Raw genomic sequence first — 18,804 nt, forward strand, 5'->3', positions numbered from 1 at the left:
GGGCTATATGATCAGAGAGCTCTTCCATGTCTCTTTTCATGTAGGCCAGGGAGGTACATTTCAGGTCATTCACACCAACATGAACAATGACAGAGTCATATTTGTACTTGTTCTGGAGTGACCTGAGTGCTTGTGTTATGTGGCGGATTCTGGCTCCTGACAGGCAGCTAACAGTAACCTTCTGCTTGCCCAGCCTAGTGAGTGGGACGTCAGTGTGCTTGACTACAGAGTCACCTATTACTAGTGTGTTAGATATGTTATTTCGCCTTTAGGGCTGTGATTGTGCGGCACACTGATTTTGTGTTTTATGTGTTGTCTGGTTTGTGACGGGAGGTGCAGGTTGTTTGAGTGTCTGCTTTGGAGATCTCTGATGCTTTTGCAGGTTTTTATTTAAAGCCACCGAGTATTATTTTGTGTATTTATGTGTATTTTTTGCCAGTGCTGGTTTAGTAGGTCTATGTGTGGCTGGAGGTGTGGTGCAAGTGTTAACCTTCTCCTCTTGATTGTCTGTTCTAGTCTTGGGTGATGAGAGCTTAGCCTCCAGTTTGGCTGTATAATTGCATGTCTCGCATATGTTAGTGTTTTGTGGTAGGAGGAGAGGGTTGTCTGTGTACATGAGGCAGTTGTAACATTGCCTCAGGATACCCAGATTCACCAGCTGGACTGGAGGATATACCTAAAAGTGCCCTTTGGTCATGCCTGAATAGTTGGGTGAGCTGCTTACTCACTTGAGGGGTGAATAAAGAGCCTTGACCTGCTGGGCAATAAAGTGTCAGGGTATATTAGTGCTTGCTATTAGGTCTGAGCAAGTGCTGGGCTGTAGGATGCTTTTTAAGTGCTTAGGTTGAGAGTTAGACTAGTTTCAAGGGAAAAACTGAAGAGGAAACTTAGTGGAGCTGGGAATAATTTAACCCTAGCTAACCAGTGCTGCCCGGCATGCAAAACCATGCAAACACGGTTTTTATAGCAGGGAAATGAAAGAGATAGAAATTAGCCCAAAATGGCCAATAAACTACTAACTTCTGGGCTGGAACCACTCCTCCAGGGACAGATAGGCTGCTCAAAGCTCCCCTCTCTCATAGGTGAACAGAGAAACTTCCTTCTATCCAAGTAATGTATGGGCAACTCAGAAACTTGTAACACAGCCCTGAGTTCAGCACTAGCCTGACAACTGGACTATACTAACTTAGAAAGGCGGGAAATAAGGAGTTTTTTGTTTTTTTGAAAGGATAAGGCAAAAGCAGTAAAAAAATACACTTAAAACAGCTTTAAACAACTACAAATGATCAGAAAAGGCTATCACACTTTAGTGTGTAGCCTACAACAGTTAAACAAATTATTTAAACAAAAAATGACTTTTTAAAAGTGCATGCAGTCAAATAAGTACAATATGTGAAAAAAACAAGCTTTTAAATCACAATAAATGCTGGAAAGTTGGCGTTTAGGCAGAAAACAGTTAAGTACAGCAAGAAAATGCAGAAAACTGATACTTAATCACTCCAAAGTCTCTCTTCTAAGCTAGAAGGCATGTATCAGTTTAAGGCTTTCTAGTGCTTCCCAATAGGTTAGTTACAGGAAAGATGGGAAACAAGCACATATATGGTCTTTTAAACCAGAAGGGCAGAGGGGCATGAGTTTAAGTCCTAGGATCCTCTTTGTAAGGAATTTTTGTGGCCTGTCTAGATGTTGTAGGTGTCGTGTGAAGTACATGCCGAATGGGGCATTGTACTCTATAATGGGTCTAATGAGGGATGAGTAGACAGGGATTATGACTTCTTTCTTCCTGAATGGGAAACCTTTTGTAATGAGGTGTGCCACATAGAATGACTTTCTAACTACTGTGGCAACATGGTTGTCAAAGGATAGGTTGCTATCTACCTGTGTCCCTAGATCTCTTATCACACCTTGAGAGTTGAGAGGGCTATCATCAATGTGGTAGTTCGTGGGCACCGTGTTTTTCCTGAAGGGGATGACGATGCACATTTTAGCATTGAAATTAAGACCATAGCTCTGGCACCAGTCATTGGTGTCTCTGAGGCCATTTTGTAGGGTGTCTACATCAGCTTGAGAATCAATAATAGCTCCCAGTTTGCAGTCATCCTTGAATTTGGATAACCAGAGTTCCTTGGTGTTGGCCTGAACTTCAGAGAAGTAGATAACAAACAGGAGAGAACCCAGGACAGATCCCTGTGGGACTCCACTTGTAACTGCCCGGAAGTCGGATTTGGAGTCCGCTACTTTCACCATGTGGGTTCTGCCCATGAGCCAGTTGGCGAACCATCTTATGACGTAGGGGTTAATGCCTAGGTTAGTGGGTCTGTCAATGATTCCTGAGTGGAGGATGGTGTTGAAGGCCTTAGCTAGATTGAGGTAGGCTGTATGGACTACCTTGCCTTCATCAATCTCTCTGGTGACAGATTCAAAGAAGTCTATCAGGTTGAGCAGACATGATCTGCCCTTCACAAACCCAAACTGTCAGGGATCCAGGGTTTGAAGGTTCCCTATATCCCTATTTATGAGTTCCATAATGATGCGCTCCATGGCCTTACAGATCAGGCTCATCAGGCTGATGGGGCTGTAGTATCCCAGGTCAGTAGTCGCTCATCCTTTGCAGAGTGGAATGACTGTAGCGGTGCACCATTCGGTGGGAACAAAGCCTGAAGTGAAGCTGTGGTTAAACAAGACACTTAGGTGTGGTGCCAGTTCCCTTTACAATTCATGTAGGACACAGCCAGGTATATTATCAGGTCCCATGGAAGCAGTATTTTTGGCTTTGGATAGTGCGGCTTCTACCTGTGCAGCCGTGATTTTAGGGATTTGGCATTCCTCGGGTGTTCGGATGGGCCTTTTAGCGGGTGAAGGGGGGTAAGGTTTGCACTAAACCTGTCAGCCAAGATATTGGCAATATCTGTTGGTTCAGTATAAGTGATGCCATTGTGCAGTAGCTCAGAGCACCTCTGTGTATTGTTAAGCAGATTCTTGACATAACTAAAAAATGCCTTGTGTTATCTTTAGCATCTGTAGCAATTTTGTTTTCGTAACTAGCTTTGGAGGATTTGATGAGGGATCTCAGTTTTTTGCTGAGACTTACAACGGAATTTTTCCAGTCTTGGGACTTTACCCTTTTCTGCAACAGAATTTTCCTTCTGTTGTAGAGTTGTTAATGGGAGGGCACCACCAGATTGGCTTCCTTCTCCAGGATCTTGGTTCTGTTTGGTATGGCCCGATCCATGCACTTGTGTAAATACTCATAAAGCGCCTTGGTGTATGATTCAGCAGCCATACATCCATTCCCCATTTGCATGGATGACGTGAAGTTTGACACCTCTGCCTTTAGAAGCTCAAAATTGGCTTTGGGGACGTTCTTCACTGTGGTTTCCTTCATAGGGGGTGAGGGCGGGATTTGGATATTGACTGTGATTATCTACCCAGGGAGGAGTTGATTACTGGTGTAGAGCAGTGGTCCCCTATGTTTGTAATGACAAGGTTGAGAATATTTTTACCTCTGGTAGGGGTGAGAATGAGTTGGTCCAGGGCACTGGAATTAATGAATTCTAGAAATCGTTGGGCAAAAGAGTTTGACCAGGAGTAATTTTCCCAGCTAATAGAGGGGTAGTTAAAGTCTCCCAGTATAAAGGTATTAGGTTGAACCTTAATGCTTTCCAGAGTGTACAGGGATGCGGAGTGGGAGTCTTAGGACATTGTGGGGGATCTATAGCAGGCTACAACCTGGATTGCAGTTTTATCCAGTGTTAGTTATACCTGTAGTATCTCTGATGCATTATGTTGGGCAACCAGTCTGGAGGTGTGTGTATCCTTTATGAAGATGGATACACCACCACCTTTGGAGCTTCATTCCATACCTCCTTTAGGGCTTCGGTCCAGATTTAGGGGCCGAAAGGTGTGATATGCAATGTAGCATGGTAGCACTGGGGTGCTCTCTGGAGCCTTGAACCAGGTCCCTGTTACTACATACAGGTTGATGTTCTCCAGTTTAAGGAGTGACTTCAGCAAGTGCATTTTGAGATTTAGGCTTCTAGCTTTGAGTAGCTTAACCCTCAGTTTGCATTTGCTTGCAGTTGTTATGGTGATAAATTTGTATTCAGGGCATTGCCTAAAAAAGGCACTATAGGGGTGGCAAGAGCCTTTGCCAGTATCTGGAATCCTAGGGGTAACAGATGCAGGCCATCTCTGGCAAAGCATTGAGGTCTGTCGATCATGTTATCCCAGGCAAACAGATACTGGATCCTCTTTGAATGACACCAGAAACTTAGCCAATTGTTGAAGTGAATCATTTTCTGCTTGCACTGTGGTATCATTCTAGGCGACAGTAGGATGTTACTCAGGCCTAGGGTCATACCTGCCTAGGCTATAAGATCTGAGAGCTCCTCCATGTCTCTTTTCATGTAATCCAGGGAAGTATGTCTTAGGTCGTTCACACCAACATGGACAAAGACAGAGTAATATTTCTACTTGTTGTGGAGGGACCCAAGTGTGTGCATTATGTGGCGAATCCTGGCACCTGACAAGCAGCTGACCATAACTTTCTCCTTATTCAACCTAGTGAGTGGGACGTCAGTGTGCTTTACTATTGAGTCACCTATGACTAGTGTATTGGGTAAAATGTTTTGCCATAGGGGCTTAGGCTGAGTGGCACACTGTTTATGTGTGCTATGTGTCTTGGGGGTTGTGTTCGGATGAGATGGTCTTGCATTTCTGCCTCGGAGGTCTTTGTTGTTTGGGCAGATTTTTATTGAGAGGTTCAGCAAAAGTGGATGTGTGTTTTGTGTTACTATGTGAGAGGTCTGGTGGTGTGTGATCTGGGGATCTATGTGTTTTATGAGGTGTGATGTATGTGTTAACCTTCTCCTCTTGACTGGCTAGCACAGTCTTGGTTTGAGAGAGAGTATCCTCTAGTTTGGCTATGTACATGCATCTCTCACAAGTGGATGTGTTTGGCGGTAGGAAGAGGGGTTGTCTGTGTACATGAGGCAATTGCTCAGGGTGCCCAAGTTCACCACGTTAATAGGAGAAAACGTAGGGAACTGACCTTTAGACATGCCTGGATAGGTGCTTAGTTATTTAAGTACTGGAGCTGTTTTGCTTCTTTTTAAGTACTGAAGCTGTTTTTGTATCCTTTATGGATGTTTTTAGTGCTACCAGCAGTTGGTATGCTTACAATAACAGCTGCAAGAGGTTATGAGCAATTGCTGGGTTTAGAGGTCTGATTTGGGTGCTCCAAGATGAAAGCTAGCAAGATCTAAGGGAAATTTTGAAGAGAAGACTTTAAGGTACCAGTAATAATTTACCCTAGCTTAGCGGCGCTGCGCGACATGCAAACCCACGCAAACATGGGTTTTTATGTCAGAAAGTTGAAAGGGATAGAAGCAGCCCAAAATGGCCAATAAAATACAATTCCTGAGCTGGAAACCACTCCTCTAGCAATAGATAGACTGCTCAGGACTTATCACTCCCACTGATAAGCAGAAAGACTTTCTTCTATCTCAGCAAGGTCTGGACAACTCAGAACACAAAATACAGTTCTAAAATCAGCAAATCTGAGATCTGGACTATTGTAGTTTGAGAAAAAGGTGGGAAACAAGCAAGTAGATTGGATTCTTTTTTTCGTTTTTTGTTACAGAAACAGAAAAACAGTAAATGCAGTAGTAAAATTCACTTTTAAAAAATTATTCAATAAAGTGCAGTAGGCAAAATTAGTAAAAAAACAGTTAAATTAATTGCCAAAGCTTGTAAAATGGCTGTAATAAAGTGCGGCAAGCAAAATTAGCTAAAGAAAGCAAAACCAGGTACTTATAATCAAGCAGAAGCTCACTCTCTTCTTTCTGTTGCTGTAGAACTCTGCAGGATGCCCAAACAGGATCTGCTGAGGTAAAACAAGCACAAACCTGGGCAAACAGGGTTTTTTAAGTCAGAAAGTTGAAAGGGATAGAAGTAGCCCAAAACAGCCAATAAAATGCAATTCCTGAGCTGGAAACCACTCCTCTAGTGACAGATAGGCTGCTGAGAGCTTACTACTCCCACTGATAAGCAGAAAGACTTCCTTCTATCTCAGCAAGGAATGGACAATTCAGAACACAAAATACAGTCCTGAAATCAGTAAATCTGAGATCCGGACTATTCTAGTTTGAGAAAAAGGCAGAAAACAAGCAAGTAGATAGGATTTTTTTTTTCATTTTTTTGTTACAGAAACAGAAATACAGTAAATGTTGTTGTTGTTGTCTTTCGGCTTTTCCCGGTTAGGGGTCGCCACAGCGGAATCTGGTCCGCTAATGATTGGCAGTAGATTTTGACAAACACCGAGGTGCCAGCTCGATGTTCAACCTTCAACAAAGGCACGCCCATCTACACATGTCTTTCGATCGCCCACCCAACCGCGGGGAGGACATGCAGACTCCGCACAGAAGGCACTGCCCACACTCCAGCCAAGAATCGAATGGGAGAACCTTTTGCTGTGAGGCAACAACGCTACCACTGCACTACCATGGATTTAAACAGAAATACAGTAAATGCAGTTGTAAAATTCACTTTTAAGGCTCTAAAAGGCTAGTGCACTTGAGTGTGTAGCCTGTAACAGTAAATGCAGTTGAAAATAAAAATGATTCAATAAAGTGTAGTAGGCAAAATTAGTAAAAAAAACAGTTAAACTAAATACCAAAGCTTGTAAAACAGCTGTAATAAAGTGTGACAAGTAAAATTAGCTAAAGAAAACAAAAACAGGTACTTATAATCAAGCAAAGTTTCTCTCTCTTCTTTCTGCTGCTGTAGAGCTCTGCAGCATGCCCAAACAGGATCCACTGAGGTAAAACAATGACTGACTACCCCACTCTGGCCAGTTCATAATCCAGTCCTTACTGCGTTGTGGTGTGTTAAACTATGCTATCAGAGCTCTTTGTCCTGAATTAGGGAATCCTTCACACTGCAGCATGAAAACCCATATTTCACTGAGAGGGACAAATAACACACTGCAGCTTCAAAGACCTTAATTACCTATTAGAAATACAATGCATTACTAATTTAGATCACATAAGTGAAGGATCATTTACTGGAAATAAAATTGTAGGTGTGTGTGTGAGTGTGTGTGTGTGTGTGTGTGTGTGTGTGTGTGTGTGTGTGTGCGTGCGTGCGTGCGTGCGTGTGTGTGTGTGTGTGTGTGTGTGCGTGTGTGTGTGTGTGTGTGTGTGTGTGTGTGTGTGTGTGTGTGTGTGTGTGTGTGTGTGTGTGTGTGTGTGTGTGTGTGTGTGTGTGTGTGTGTGTGTGAGTGTGTGTGTGGGTCTATATCAGATAATCGAACTTTTAAAAGTTCGAACAACATATAGTCGAGACCATCCCCCGGATTCAGCAAGCCCTGCATGGCGTGCAGGAATAGTGTAGGAGCTCCTGGAGGCAATATGGCTGCCTTGTGATCCAGGAATAAGCTCCAGGGAAGTGCACGAGCGCTCTTACACTATTCCTGCATGGACACAGCTCCTGTATGCAAATTACCCCATTTGCAGGTGAAAGCCATGCAAACTAGGTGAATTTGCAATCCAGGAAGCTGTCAGCCAGTTGTGCAAGACCAGTGTAGTCTGCAGAAATGTACTCAGTTAGTAACCAAGAACATTTCTACAAATTACAAAACGGAGTGATGACAGCTCCAAATAAAGGGTGTATAGTATGTGTAAAGCATGCCAATGGCCATATATTTGGCCATTGGCATGGAAAACAGTTAGCAAAAAAAAAAAACTTTTATTTTTTTTTAGCTGATTTCGGCTGTTTAAGCATAGGGCAACATCGTGCAAATGGGATCGGGCCGAAAATAAAAAAATCTGAAATAAGCATTCTAACCAAAATCACTATTTTGCCATTATACTCAATGGCAGGCAGAAGACAACATGACCAGTGAATAGTGGTTGCTAAGGGGGAAGGCTCAGTGTGGGACCTGTAACTATGCATTAGAAGGCAATCCTATGCAAATGAGGGAAATTATACTGAATCCCAGATTTCCCCTCAATGCTAGCCAGCACCCAACCATGTAAGTGCAGGAATAGCATGGTTCAAGCCTGAGTTAGCTGACATCACGGGGGGTGTCAGGCATACTGTAAGCTTATTGGAGACCTGTGGCTTGGGTTTGGCCTTAGCTTAGCAGAGCTAAGCAAGGGTGTGTGTCTGAGGCTGCCTGGTAATCTTTCCCTCACATTTTCTTCTGCTAATTGTTTAAAACTTTGTTTGTAACAGCTGACATACTTGTCTACCAATTGTTAATACTCTGTATAACTGAATTGCCTGAGAAGCTTTTTTTCTCTCCAGGTCTCTCCTTGTAAGATCCTATAGCTGATTGTTACTACTATGTTACTAAAATTTAATACATTGTTTTCTAGTCCTGAGGAGCTTTTCTCCCTGGGTCTCTGCTGAAAATGAGCCAAAAGCTCAGCCAGACTAACCTGGTTAACAAATGTAAAATAAATAAAAATAAATAAAATAAATTTACATTGTCTAAGCGGGTGTGCCCGCCACGCACTGGGTTTTAAAGGAAAAAAAAGTAAACCAGGAAATAGGAGCTCTGTGCACATCTGAGCACTGTGTTTGTGTGGCGCGCTCCCGGGCTTAAACAGGAAGACAATGGGAAGGGAAAACAGCAGTAGGAAGGTAATAAAGGAGAACTAGCATAGCTGGCAGGTGAAATGTATCAGAATCAGCCAATTACACAGGCAGCAGCCCAGCCCAGAACACTACTATAAACTATGCAAACACCTTTCCCTCTTGTTTTTCCCAAATACTCTACACCACCAGTGTATACAAATGGGGAAGTTTTAACAAATGAAAGCAACAAAATGATAGGGTCTGCAGCAGCTATCATACATCAACATGTGGAAGAGGCTGAGGGTGGTGAGGATGAGAATACTGTCAACATACCCACAGTGAGGAGACGGAGAAGAGTGTACAGACCCAGGGTAACCTACCAGGGGCTACATGAGCTGGAGATAATGGAGCGCTATAGGGTGGACAGGGACCTCCTACAGCAAATTGTTGAGCTGTGCCGGTCACACCTGATACACAGAACTAACAGAGGGGAATCCATCTCAGTGGATACCAAGGTATGTGTAGGCCTAAGAATACTAGTCACAGGTACCTTCCAAATGCCAACTGGGGATATCATGGGGATCTCACAGGCATCAGCATCCAGGGTACTCCATCAGTTCCTGGATGCCATGTCAGCACATGCCAGTGAGCACGTATATTTCCACAACAGCCGTGAGGCACTGGCCAGCAATATGCGTCTTTTCAGCAGAATACCTTGAGGTAGTGGGTGGTATAGACTGCATGCACATATGCATCAAATCACCACCTGGTGAGCAGGGTAGGGTCTACATCAACCGCAAGGGCTTCCCCTCCATCAACTGCCAGGTTGTGTGTGATGCCCAGGGCATTATAATGAATGTGTGTGCTGGCTGCCCTGGAAGCTATCATGATTCCCACATCTGGTATCTGATGCAGCTGTACCAGAGATTTGCCAATGGGGACATCCCTTATGGTCACCTAATTGGGGATGCAGGTTATGCACTGGAGCCGTGGTTGATGACACCCATCAGAAATGCACACACACCCAAACAAGAACGCCATAATGAGGCACACGCACAGACCAGAATCATAACAGAGAGTGTGTTTGGGATGCTGAAGTGACAGTTCTGGTGCCTGGACACATCCGGTGAAGCCTTGCAGTACTCACCAGCTACATGTACCCAAATTGTCATTGTATGTGCCATGCTACACAATATGATCCTGCGGAAATAGCTGCAGCAGGAACAGCATGGGGCAGGGCCACACAGCCCCCCCCCCCAACTATTGCAAAGGCCTGCACAGGCACATAGTGACTCAGAGGAAGAACAAACTGAGCCTGCCCTAGTAGGCAGAAAGAAGGAGGCATGCCAAGTATGCCCTGGCCTTGGCAAAGAGGCAATGCTTAGTATATACACTGACACAGTAGGGACCCTGGGAATGACACCTCTCTCTGACTCGCACATACAGCAAAAGGGATGCCAAACATGACACTACCTGTGCTTAACCATGTATCGGGAGTGTACTATGTGCATCCGACATAGTCAGCCCTCCAGCACCATCCTCAATACTGGCACAGCCACAAGGTAAGTCACTCTTCCTACCAATTGCTGAATGGAGTAGTATGTGTTGTTACTTGCATCTATGGTATGGATGTGAGCATGCAAGGAAATTGGATGGCTGAATGAGATTCCAGCAGATAGTAGATACCTATAGTGGCAGCATGAGATCTGTTACAAATTCTGGTGTCACCACGGTAGCCAGTACTAGACAAGGTGACGAAACCCACTGCAGGAAATGTGCTGGGCCACAAGTGTGTCCATATGACACACACATGCCAGTCAGGGAGGGTCACATACCCAACAACAGTCTCAGCCAGCAGGACAGGTGTAGACAAACACAAACTAAGGCTGTGCTAAGGCCTCTGATTGATGGCTATGGGTACCCCCCCCCCTCCAGGCCTACACAGACAGACTACAACAGGTCAGGCAGTGGAATGTTAGTTCTGAAGGGTAAGAAGTCAGAAACTGAAAGGAAGGTCATTCAAACCTAAGACCTGTAGTACACTGATATGCCTTTATTCAGCATGATAGGTTAGAATACAGAATGAAATGGAGTACCTGACATACCAGTACAGTCATAGAAAATGTGTACAAGTGTCAGGTGTTCTCCCCCCAATCCTATGTAGGAATGTAGTAACAGTCCAGTGTGCCCCCCCAATCCTATGTAGAAATGTAGTAACAGTCCGGTGTGCCTCCCCCAATCCTATGTAGAAATGTAGTAAAAGTCAGGTGTGCTCCCCCACAATCCTATGTAGAACAGTAGTAACAGTCAGGTGTGCTACCCACCCAATCCCATGTAGAAATGTAGTAACAGTCAGGTGTGCCCCCCCAATCCTATGTAGACACATAGTAACAGCAGGTGCATCCCCCCCAAATCCTATGTAGAAATGTAGTAGCAGTCAGGTGTGCCCCCCAATCCTATGTAGACATGTACTAACAGCAGACGTGCCCTCCAATCCTATGTAGAAATGTGGTAACATGTATGTGTTGGTATAATAACAGTGGAGCGCAGATTATCTGAGCTGGCCAAGGTAGGATAGATTGTAGCATGTGTACAATATGCAGGTCTGCGTGTGTTAGGTTGGTGTGTGTTGTATATTGTGTGAGAGTGGTCAGCATGTATGCATGGTGAGGTTTGTCCTGGTGGACATTGCCCAGCACTGCTGATGACAGGGCCAAGTTCTCACAACTGCAGTGCCAAACATAATGCTTCCCAGTATACCACATTCCAGCAGTAAGTCATAGTAAATGTTTGGAAGAAATATGTGTCACCATCTGAAAGATGGACATGGCATGACTGTCAGCCCAGATATACAAGCAGTACACAGGGGGAAGTACCACAGACAGACAGTGTATAATATGTAACTGTCAAATGGACACACCCTTGGAATCGTACATACAGGTTTGCAGCACATTATCTGGGATTGTAGTAGGGAATACCGATGTCATCTGGTCAACCACTGGCAGACCACAAAGGTCATAGGAATGATGTATTGAGAAACAGCTGATGTCCCTGCACAAGCCAGCATAAGTGGAATGCCCCATTCATATCTGTGAGTCAGATGCAAGTAGTGGCCATAGCACACATGCAACCAGCTCACCCCAGCACCACCCACAGGTAGCTCTCCGGCCTTAACCCTGCTGCTGGGAATGAGTACAATATGACCCCCACCTGTGTATGGCAATAGCAAAAGAATGCAGCAAGCAGAGCAGGTGTCCCATGCAGTTGTGTCCCTAGCTGTAAGCAGCACCCTGCCAGCATCCGCACCACTAGACTAATACTGACAGAAAGTATTGGTATGAGCACCTTGCACACCTAACCTGTCACCCGATGGGAATATAGTGTATTGCAGTCTGGAACTGTAGGACTGACAGAATGCAAAGGCCTGCTACAGCTGGCCTACATCACTACCGAATGGCCTACGGTCCACTGCCAAAGGCCTGTGTCTCACCCGTACTGCCAATGTATGTTATGTCATGGACTCCCAAATAACAACATAACACAGTCCACAGAACCCAAATGCAAAGCCATGTGGACAAATCACAGTAACATGTCCACCATGTCCCAATGCATGTACTGTGGACCAACATCAAATTGCTGCTGTGATCAGGTGATAACTATAGGGAAAATATTAGAGAATGTTCGCATAATGTATGGAAAAGTACAGAATAATAGAGGGGATGGTGTGGGAGCATGGGAGGCATGGAGTGCCTGAAGTCCAAAACTCAGCCATGTGCACATACTATCCCTGGCTGCAAACACAAGAATGGGGGGCTACAAACCTGCTCGTAAACCACAATGTGTAGGGGTAATGTCCAGAATTATGACCCCTGCCTCTGGGTAACCTGTGTGAATATGTACAGCTGTGAGGTATCACCACAGCAAGCTATGGCCATACTGTCACGGCAATGGATGTGCAAGCATGGGATCCTCTGCCACCACTGTACCAAGGTGATGAAACATTTACACAGACCCAGCAGCAAGTGTCTGCAGCTTCCCCTCCAGAATGGCATAAGTGTGCAACAATATGTGGGCTGCTGACCACAATACTGGACACAGCTGCATTCACCCTGTGTTCCCCAGGACATCGCTGCAAACAAATATGTCTTCCTGACAGTACTTGATTACATAAAACATCACAGTGTATAACAGTACATATCTCTGCTAACACTAGGACCATGTAACAGAAGCAGCACAGACACAATTACCTACAGTGATCCACCATCCTTTACCCATTTTGACCCCATATTGTTAACTGATCTACAAATATCCTGCAGAAACAGTTTGCTACCTGTAGGTGTAGAACACAAAAATCTGCACTGGAGTAAGTCTACCTGGTATGGATTCACACATTGAATACAGAAAGTCATACTGGGCATGCTCCCACACTTAAAAAAAGAAGAACATGTCAGACAACAAACTACTGAAAGGTCATACTGGGCATGCTCACACACTGAAAGAAATGAAGCCCATGTCTGGCAACAACATTGGACCATACATATGTGACAGTTGCAGATGTTAGTGCATACACTCCTCAGTACGCAGCAGTTATGCTTTGCACACACATTGCATAGGAGTACACACATATATCCAAGGACAACACACTATAATAGGCCAAAAGTACACATACAAAGATGTGTGGAAGAAAGTGACAGTGACAAAGAACCTTCCATCATGAGGCCTATCCCACTCAGCACACATCCAATTGGCTAAAACCACATGATGTGCAAATATCAATCACCGTAGACATATGCCTCTGGAATCCCTCAGCATTATAGTGTCTGTGGTGCTAGTGCTAACTGTGCACCATGACTGTACAAGTCAGTACAAATCTAGCAGTTGTATACACATACCTGTGGAATATAAACCTGTGTGTGCCTGAGTGTGATGTGTCTACCTCTAGATGAATGGGTTATGGCCCATACACACACACTACACTCCCTATTGCCCTACTATGGCAATCCTGCTGATGTCTTCACCTTGAAATACACCTTTGGGGACATAGTAGCTCATTAATCTCAGTGGCATGTCCTATAACTGCGGAATGATTTAGTGTGATGTATTAGTCAGGTAGGAGTTCTAATCCCAGACATGGGAAGTGTGTGTGTGTATTTGTCTGTGTAGGGGTCAATGCTTTTTAGGCCAGTCACACTCAGTACAATATCAAATGCCCTACTTTGGCATGCCTGCTGATGTCATTAACTTTGAAATGCACCTTTGGGGAAGGAATAGCCCAGTAATCTCCATGGCGAGTCTTATAACTGCAGAATCCTGTAGTGTGATGTACTAATCAGGTAGGAATTCTAATCCCAGATGTGGCAACTGTGTCTGTGTTTGTCTGTGTAGGGATCAATGCTTTTTAGGCTAGTCACACTCACTACAATATCAAATGCTCTACTGTGGCATGCCTACTGATATCATTAACTTTGAAATACATCTTTGGGGAAGGAGTAACCCAGTAATCTCTGTGGCATGTCCTATAAGTGTGTAATACTGCAGTGTAATAAACTAGTTAGGTAGGAGTTCTATTCCCTGACATGGCATGTGTGAATGTATGTGTGTTTGTTTGTCTGTGTAGGTAGCAATGCTTTTGAGGCCATTCACAATCACTACAACCTCCAGTGCCCTCCTTTGGCAAGCTTGCTGATGTCATTCACTTTGAAATACACCTTTGGGGAAGGAGTAGCCCAGTAATCTCAGTGGTGCGTCCTCTAACAGCGCACTGATATAGTGTGATATACTAGTTTAGTAGAGGTTCTATTCTCAAGCATGGCAAGTGTGGATGTGTGTGTTTGTTTGTCTGTGTAAGGAGCAATGCTTTTGAGGCCATTCACAGTCTATACAACTTCCATTGCCCTTCTTTGGTAAGCCTGCTGATGTCATTCACCTTGAAATGCACCTTTGGGGAAAGAATAGCCCAGTAATCTCTGTGACGTGTGCTATAACTGTGTAATGCTGTAGTGTGATGTATTAGTTAGGTAAGAGTTCCAATCCCAGACAGGGCAACTGTGAGACTTGCTGGGTGTGTCATTCATATCTTGTGTGGAGGTGGCTGTGAGTGTGTAATAACTGGACTCATTGTGGAGCTTGTTTTGTAAATTTCTTATATAGTGGGCCTATTATATGTCACAATGTCCACCTTACAAGGATAACAGATGTGAAACAGCAGAGAGGCTGGGGTTGACAATCTATACCCCTACATGTGACATCAATGCCTGGCAAACAATTCAGGCAACCCTTATATTACCCAGAGAACACTCTCATCCCATGTCCCATAAACAAACACACTCAGCTAGGCAACAACCGCTGTGTTGGCAGTTCCCTGCATATTGCCCACAGATATTAACCATGGTGTGATTGCAGTGGACTACAGGGGGCATGGAACCCTGTCCCATAACTACAATAGGCACATAATTCCAGACAGTGCGCCTTCACTATGTTCCCCACTGGACGCCTGCAACAACTGTAGTGCCATCAAATGTAACCCACAAAGGACATATCATGCCTTAAACACATGCCCTGTATAGACAGATGCCACTGATACCAGGGAATACCTGTATCATGCTGTCAATGTAGGTGCAGGGTAAACCTGGTGTCCCTTGCCAGTTCCCACCATATGAGACCAGGAATGGCACATCTGATGATAACAATCTGTGTACACAACATGGCCCAGACACCCCAGGTACAGTTCCACATGTCACAGAACATGCATGTGGGTGTGTGCACATCCCAGGCACCATCTATGTCATGGAATATAGAACACATACATGGCAATCATTGCACAGCACTGGCCACCCACCATAGTAACCCAGATGACTGGATGGTGAATACAATACCCACCTGTGTGGGACAATCCAGACACTACACCTCTGAGCCACACTGCAGACCATTGTCATGTGGCCTGATGCCAAGGTATACCCTTCACCTAGCCTTGTACAGCCTTCTGGCACAGTCAATCACTATACACTTGTATGTCAGTACTGGCACCCTGTGTCTGTGTGTGTGGAGTATAATGATTTTGACCCCATTCACACTCACTACACCTCCCATTGGCCTACTGAAGCATGCTGTCTGGTGTCAGACACCTTCACATACCCTTTATCCATATATCATCCTGATAACCCCTGTGGTGCATGTCATACCTGCTTATTACTGTATTATGGCAAACTAGCTAGTTAGGAAGTTTATTCCTGACCCTGCCAACTATGTTAATGTGTGTAAGTCCCTGTGAGACTGTAGCTGTGTCGATGCTGACACCTGTTCATGTGAACAGGCACATGTACTACACCTACCTTATCACTCCTATATCACTGTTGCAGATGTCGCTCACCATCAGATATACCTTTGGACAGCTCCCCAACATGTAAGCTCTGTGGCACATGGAATAACTGCATAGACATGTGATAGCAATACATAGTCAATCAGGGGTTTGAAACCCTGTACTGGTAAGTGTGTGACACAAACATGCTTAGATTTTACTCTCCCACCCTCTCCCTGTCTTACTTTGTCTCTGTCTGTCTCTCTCACTCCCTCTCTGGTGGATGTGGAGATGTACACCTGCTTTGCTTAGGCAGCAGCTTGTGTTTTGTAAGTGATGCTCATGATCAGCTGATGGCCTCTGCACAAATTGCAGTCTCCCTTTAGCTGATTGCATGTGGAACAGCTGTGGTAAAATTCCCATAGCCAGTTGCATGGAAACACACTCCAGCATCTAGGAACATCATGTGGGTGTTGGGCCTTTTCATTCACTGTGAGCTGTATCTCATGTCGGTGTTTGGCAAACAGCATCACAGATGGTATTGGGATTTACCTCTAACAACATACACCATGGAGACAGGCCAACAAACATGAGGAGGATGTTCCAGACATGACTAAAGAATGCAAGTGTTCCTCATACAAATTTGGAGTATTGTTGGTTTAACAGGTTGTGTGTGGATATGGCTGGTCTACATGATTTAATACCTGTCATGACAGTGTTATGTGTTTGAGGAAACTCCCACCTGTATGGTTATCTGCAGACTGGGCAGTGTTTGGAGTCTTATGTTTCTTGTGTTACTCACAGATCACCTATCTTAGAACTGCAGACACATAGTTTGAGGATTGCAGTCAGTACATGGTGGCAGCCATGAGAGTTACTGACTTCATATCCCTCATAGGCCATATGTCACAACAAACCCTGTTACAAAATTAAATGTATGAGGGTGTCACAGCAACATGCCAATATTGACCCACTGTTTGTGGCTCCAGCCACAAGTCTGTCAACCTTTGTACATATGTCATGCAGTAAGAGGTGCATATTTTCTGTACACCATTATTTATTGACATCATACCTGATAAGCCAGTCAGATAGACTGCTAGACATGTTATGTATAGTAGGGGTTATTTCTGAGGACATAACCTGGGCATTCTGTGGTTGTGTGTACAGTACTGGGATCTGTGTACTTGTGGTGATTGTCAACAGTATGTGTATTGTGAATACGTACCCTGGCCTGTGCACAGACTGTGGTAGATGCCATTTTTCTTGGTCCTGTTCTATCTAATGTTACATGCGGCTCCAGTGTATGGTACCCTATTGGCTCACATGTTTGTAGGGCCAAACACACATGTGTCCCATACCACAGACAGGCATTGGACTACACTGTGTCGTGACCCAGTTTATGTAGGGTTAGTGTGTGAGTGGCACATATGAGGATGGTGTTTATCAGACAGTCCATATAGTGTCATGCGTACCATATATGGCTGTGGCTGTGTTCACATTGGTTGTGGGTATGCGCTTTCTCACAGGTGTCTGTTACTCTGTGCTGTGACATGCCTGTAGAGCCTGCTATATTTGCAGGTACATGTGTACTCCCCCCTACAAAATGTAGTCCAGTGTTGTGGCAGTCTGTCTGTAGTTTGTACAGTGATTTGTTACATGCCTAGCAACTTAATGTAATTACCCAGTGTGGTGTTATGTCCAGATATTTGCAAGACATACTGCTGCCAGGCCACCATAACTGTTGTTTATTTCTGACAAAGCAGTCGGATTCTGAACAGATGTATGTCACTAACTACTGGATAGTATGTGGCCATGTGACCTCTGCACCACCAGTTATAATGTGTCAGGACAGACAGGCTGTGTGTGAATGTATAAATTGTGTGGACATATCTAGTCCAGTATTTATGTGATATACCCATGTACATGTCTGTTAACATCCACATTGTCAGGCTTGGTTCACATGTCTTATATGAAGGGGATCTGTGTACACCTCTGGACTGACCAGAGAGTGCCAGACTGTCCACATATATTGGTCACATCTCTGCTGTAGTCCACAGGATCATTACTGTGCTATCAGTGGTACTGTACTATGATGTCCGTAGGACGTCTGTCAGTAATCGATGGCGTACATGTCCAAAGCACATGTGACCGCCCACACACAACATGTCAGTTAAGACAACCTCTGTTACAGTAGCAACAGTCTACATATATACCTGCAATACATACATGACATCCCCTTGCACTAAGAGGTTGAGACTATTGGTGCTGAGGTAGGACTCCACTCCATGTTCTGCACATATGGTAAACATATATGTGTATGTATATATATATATATATATATATATATATATATATATATATATATATATATATATATATAGATTCACTTTATATCCTCGAAATACTGAAATATCAAAATTCAGCATTTCGAAGCTATAAAGTTGAATTTTTGAAACCACGAAAATTCAGAAGCACAAAATTAAAAATCTCACACACCGGAGATTTTGAATTTCACGCTTCTACTGCACACACACACACACACACACACACACACACACACACGCACACACCATCCACCCCACACACAAACACAAGTTCTCTAATGCGCCCCCCCCACACCCCCCCTACTTAAATATTCTCAATATGAGGTCGCACTACACACAAACACACACAAAATACCACCACACAAGCTATATTCTCCTCGCACACACATCACAGCAACAAAACACACTGACACACACCACAACCCCTACCCAAAACCCTTAACACACACACACACACACACACACACACACACACACACACACACACACACACACACACACACTTACCTGAATCAATAACCACAGCGAATCCTCAGAAGCATGAAATTCAAAACCACCGGTATCCAAGGTTTTGAATTTCGTGCTTTTGAGTTTTTGCTGTTC

Source organism: Protopterus annectens, chromosome 2.part0 (assembly GCF_019279795.1).
Source record: "Protopterus annectens isolate FY-2018-M chromosome 2.part0, PAN1.0, whole genome shotgun sequence".
Classification (NCBI taxonomy): domain Eukaryota; kingdom Metazoa; phylum Chordata; order Ceratodontiformes; family Protopteridae; genus Protopterus; species Protopterus annectens.